Consider the following 6,000-nt stretch of genomic DNA (forward strand, 5'->3'; position numbering starts at 1 on the left):
GTAATTAACACCACGTTTTAGCCAAGATCTTCACTGGAGATCCTTAGCTTGGAGTCATGTTCATGTCTTTTTTTATGCTTGAAAACTGGTCACTATTCATTCAAACTGTTCAGGAGATTTTGCAACACTGTTTTCCTGTGAAACTTCAGCATTGTTTTGTGGACTAAAGAACTAAATCTAACCTTCAATCAACATGAGGCTCAACAGATAATGACTGAATTTTCATTATCCCTTTAAAGGTCCAGTGTGTAAGATTTAAGGGGATCTATTGGCAGAATATGGCATATATTCACGTTTTCATCATAAGTCTCATTTTCATGGGGCACACTTGGGACATGTCCTCACCACTTTTTGAAAATGGCTGATTGTTCCATCGCTTTTTAAAGGCATGATTTGTTAAAAAAAAAAAAAAAAAAAAAAAGTTTGTTTAAAACATCAGTCATAGCAAGAAATGTGAACTAACAAATAAGAACACTTTGAGAATTGATTATTTGCAGAATGCTGTTTCCCTTTATCTACAGATGTTTCCATCTGGAGAGTATAAGTGACAATTCATGAAATTATATATTCTCATTATGATTTTGTTCAAGTTGAACTTGACATTGAAAGTGTTATAGGAATTTTCAGCAACGTATATTTTTTATTAATATGTTTGATTAATCTTTGTTGACCATTCTAATGTTCATCTAATGTTCAACTAGCCTCATGGTTAACAGTGAATGAATGTTCAGCAAACAATGAGTGAATCATATTCTAGGTTGAACAGTGTCAATATCCCACGCATTTGTATATACTATTATTTCCACACATGTTGTGTTATATTGATGGCAGACCAGTATGGACATGCTGGTGTAACTGGTCAGATGATTTAACACCATCTTGTCCCACACCCCTGATGATGGAAACCCTGTAGGATGCACTGAGTATCTGAATCTGACAGGCTGAATAGGCAACAAGGCTGTGAAGCAGGAAGGTTCATCTTATTCAACTTAAAATGTTGTTTCTGTGGATCTGCTGTAATCTGGTGAGCTGCTTCATTGCTGCCTTGAAGCTTAAACTGGCTATGTCAGGCTAATGCTGTATTTTGGTAAGGTTAGCTAATTATCTTGCTAATTATATTGCCAATTTGTGCTAGCTCGCATTAACTCACACTAGCTAACTCATCCTAGCCAACTTGTATTAGCTAATATGGCTAATTTGCACTTACTAAGTCATGCTAAATAACTAACTGTATTTTAACTGGTATGGTGGTGGTTTTAGCGCTGGTATTAGCTAAGTCTATCCAAACTAACTGAACTAGCAAATTAAAGTATGAGGCAGGCAAATTATGCTTCTGCCACAACTGCACATCCTCCTCCTTACTATTTTAGTCATTGCTAATTTCAACTGAAATAATGTTGAAGCAAGAAACATACAGTTTAATGTATACTGTGAATATTCAGGTCCATTTTCAGTCTTACAGTAACTAACATGGTTTTCATCACCTCTTTCTATCACACCATGCGCCATTCAGTTCATTGTTCTAGCACGTGTCAGTTTTCAGTGTTTCTCACACAGACTGTCAAAAGTAGGGGAGACCGGGATCGGTTGTCACAATTTTCACTTTCTGCCATATTTCACTGGAATAATTAAGTTATACAATTCTAACCAGCAGCGAGTGAAAGGTTAAACAGGGAATATGCTTTCCATGCCTACGACTGCACAAGAGTCCACGAGAGTCCACTGGTGTCAGCGTGACATGAATTTCGTCATCAGGGAGTGCACACATAGGCTCTGTGCAGACACTTGGCCATTTGTTGTGACCACACAGATTCGTCCACAGACCTTCCCATGCAGCCACTGTAGACAGCAATCTACTGCACACGTCTGGAGCGTTTCCTTCAAGCGGACTCCAGAAGGTTTTATAAATATAACTAATAGTCGTCTGTGGCATTATCTGTGTTTGTGACTACAAGGCCGAAGATGTAGTTGCTTTTAACAACCCATGATGACTGCCTCATGTATCATGCATCAATTTGGAGCAATGGTCGTCCTCAAAAATGAATATATGTGAACGCAAATGTGTGGTTAAACAGCAATCTCTCGACCCTTATAGAGGCCTTACAGTTTTAGCTATAAACAAATGTGTTTGGATGATTTGTCATTAATGTCATGTTTTGCATTTGTGTCAACCAGCCAAATAAAAATGCACAGATGTTTACTGGTTATGGCAGTGAGAATCAACTTCATGTTTACATATATGTGGTTCAGATTCTGCAGTAAGAGCTCAGGTGTCTGCATGCACTACATGGACATGGCAATTATCCATTAACCTGTTTAATAAGTAAATGATAATTGAGTTAAAATCAATAAAGGACTGTCAGAGAATACAAATGTAGTGGAGTAAAAAGTGCAATATTTGCCACTGAAATTAGTGAAAGTATAAAATTGCAACTGAAATACTCATGTAGAAGTACCTCAGTTTTGCACATAAATACTATGCCTGGGTAAATGTACTTTGTGACATTCCACCTTTGCTCTTTTCAGACTTGATCAGATGAAGGATGACTGTATGTCAATCCTCCTCAACTGCAAAACCCTGTTTAATGCTATGAATCAAGTCCGGGCAAACATGTTGTTGTTGTTGTTGTTGTGAATGTGAGCGAGCAATGCCAGACTATCCTGCTGTTTTCTTTGAGGAACAACATGTGAAGAAATAGTTTCTCTACAACAAGTTCAGAGAAGCTACGTTCTCAGGTCGTACTCATTCCTCAGCTAGTTGTTAATGGACAGACTGCGCAAGGTCACAGAGTCCATGTTTACTGTAGGAGGACTGCTAAAAACATGAATAAAAGTAAAAATAACTACAACTTGCATTTGTGCTCACAACATGCTAAAAGGGATAAAAGTCAGTCCATTCTGACCAGAAAGTCTGCCTCTGCATCTTTCTCTGAACTCACAAACTCTCAAAATTCTGCTAGCTTGAATGTTTGAAGTATTTTGCAGAACTGGATAAAACAGTTGTTGTTTTGATCTGTCATTTCACACTGGGTTTCTTGTACTAACAGTAATGATTCATAACATGATGGTAACTTTGAAACATCTCTCATCAAAATCATTTCATTGAGTTTTGGTAGAGAACTGATGCAATGGAAAGATTTATTTTTAAGTTTATTCTGTCACTTGAACTGCGCACTAGATACATATTTTTCCTCTTACATGCTGTTTATCTATCCAGGTAGTTTTGGACTGAGTTATCTTGAGTAAGCAGGTCGTGATTTTTGGAAAGAGACATTGCAGTTGAGTTTTTCAAATGTGTGTTTTATGTTTTTTGCCATCTAGTTCCATTATACTCAAGAGAAGACAGACATCTCTACGACTGCTATCTACAAAACTCTGCAACTCACACTAAAATAATCTAGTTGGATAAATAGCTCTACAGGTAAAGGGAAAAATGTATATGTGTGATGTATTTTTGATCTTGGGGTGCCTTTAACCAAAATGTCCATTTGTTGTCCCTGAGCAGGAGGAAATACCTCAGAATCATTTGATCAGGATGCAAATTGAAGCCCCAGATTATCAAACAAAAATAAGAATAGAGCATCAAGCCCATTTTTTTTTCTCCCAATATTGATCCAGACCATTGATCAATTTCTGTATGTTTGTTTTTCAATTTAAAACCTGCAAACCTCACTGTATATAACCAATTTGTAAACAGTAATATGTGTAATATAACATGAGGCTGTAACCACACATCACTTCTTGAGACATTCATAAAATCTTCAGGCTGTGCAAATTTCAATTATCATTATTATTTAAAGGGACTGTTAATCCAAAAATCAAAAATATTTCTCTCCTCTGGCCTTTGCTTTGGAGTTAGCTGCTGAGTTCTGACGACATCAGCTGTAGAGATGTCTGCATTTTCAACAGCTGCTACGAAACTGCTCACAACAAGGTACGTGGATTAGCTTGAGTCATGGTTTCTGTAAAGAGACATTGCTGTTGCCTTTGAGTTAAAATGTATTTTTTGGCGCCATCTAGTTCCTAGAGAAGGCAGACACTTCTTTGGCTAATATCTCTAAAGCTCAGCAACTCACACCAAAACACAATAGGTGGATAAATAGAGCTGCAGGTCACAGGAAAAATATGTGTTTTTGATTTTGGGGTGAACTGTCCCCTTAAAATTTCTAATTCAGTTGAATTTAAATTAAATTAATTTCATGAAACATTCCATAAACTTAATACACATCTTATGGCCTTTATCAGCAGTGGAGTTACTTTACATTCAGCATCCATTGTGTTGCAAACAGAGAGCAATGAAGCTTAAAATATTGTTGGCTAAGTTAAGTAGTTCCATCCATGTGAAAATCAAATTACCATATAATAAGTGAATGCAAGCTTAACTGATGGTCAGATGATTTAGATGAGTGTGCTTTGCATCTTCAATCTGAAAGACTTTCTCCAAGCCCCTCACTTCTGTAAGGCCGTCTACTGGAAGGCACCTAAAATATTTGAGGCTGCTTCCCTCGTCTCCTGCACTACTGAGACAGCAGGCGTCCAGTCTCTGACTCATGGAGGACAGCAGGAGGTCGCTCAGGAAATGTATGATTTTTTAAAAAACATTTTTTAGGTTATAGGGGGTGACAGCACAATGAAACTGGAGAGGAGATATATGGAAAATGAACAAAATCCACAACAGCAGCCTTGAAAATATTCTACCTTTGACGAGTTTAACATCATAAACTCCCTAAAGCGAGTGTTTATTTCAAGTCTATTGTACTGGCTACTAAATTACACGTGTCGCCGTCAATGCATCTACCCTAAAAGAAACGTTAATATTATAACATCTACCCAACTAATTTAATCACAAATGGGCACTGTGAGGAGGTCCAGGGCTCTTTGAAGATAATGCACACAAGATCAAAAGAAAGCATGGAAAAAGTCCAGACTCCATGCTCTCTATTGATCATCTTCATCTTCCTCCTGCATGCTTTCCATCAACAGTAAATTAAATAATGTGAAAAATCAGCAAACTGAAAGTATAACAAATGGTAGCAACAACATACAGACAAGATAACAGCCATGTAACTACAAATCAGGTTAAGACAGAGTTTGAGAGGTGCATCAGATGCTCATCTATCAACTGGCAAAAAAAGAATATGTTTTCTTTACAGAAATTAAGTTCCGTGGTGGACTAACGAACTAGCCAGTTGATTGTGTTGCATTGCATTGCATTGTTGCAGTATGTTTCTGCACTGTATCTGAATACATCATTACATCACCTGCAATCCAGAGACAAACACTTCACTGCAGTTTAAACTGTAGGTCAAATAATGAACACTGATGACTAATCCGATAAGATCCTACATAAAGCAAGGAAGTGAGCGAGACTTTTTCTTATCATCTCTTCATAATAGTAACTGGATAGACCCGCAGGGCAGCAATATTAATATGAAATAGTTGGGTAAACACAGGTGTTAGCAATGATACTAACTTAAGATCCTGTTACGTGTAGTGCTAACATGCACAATAGCAGCACCTTGACTGTTTCACCTGAATGGAACAGTAACAGTAAGCATCTGTAACACCTGTGTTTACGCTGCTATTTCATGTCAAAGTGGCTGCTGTGAAAATGGTCTATTTACACTTTATGATGCTTTGTGCAGACTTAATGTTAAACCTTTTTTAGACATCCTCATACAATTATATATACATGCCAATGTATCTGTCGACAAAATCTGAAACAAAATCGCATACTGTGAAAATGAAAAAGCTAAGAAAACTCAAAAATTTAAAGGCAAAAGACTTCAATATGTTTTTGAATTTTGAGCCCAACATAAATTCTTAAGTTCTGAAAAAGTTTTACCAACTACTAATCTTTCATTGAGATTTACTTTTCTTCTTTAGATAAACTTAAAGCTTTGAATCGCAGAAACTCAAAACATTATATTTAAAAACTATTGAGCAAATTAATTTAAGTGAAAGACTTAATTTTTTCAAGTATTTTCAATTAAAACTATT

The sequence above is a fragment of the Lutjanus erythropterus genome, chromosome 7 (assembly GCF_056507025.1).
Source record: "Lutjanus erythropterus isolate fLutEry1 chromosome 7, fLutEry1.hap2, whole genome shotgun sequence".
In the NCBI taxonomy this organism is placed as follows: Eukaryota; Metazoa; Chordata; class Actinopteri; order Lutjaniformes; family Lutjanidae; genus Lutjanus; species Lutjanus erythropterus.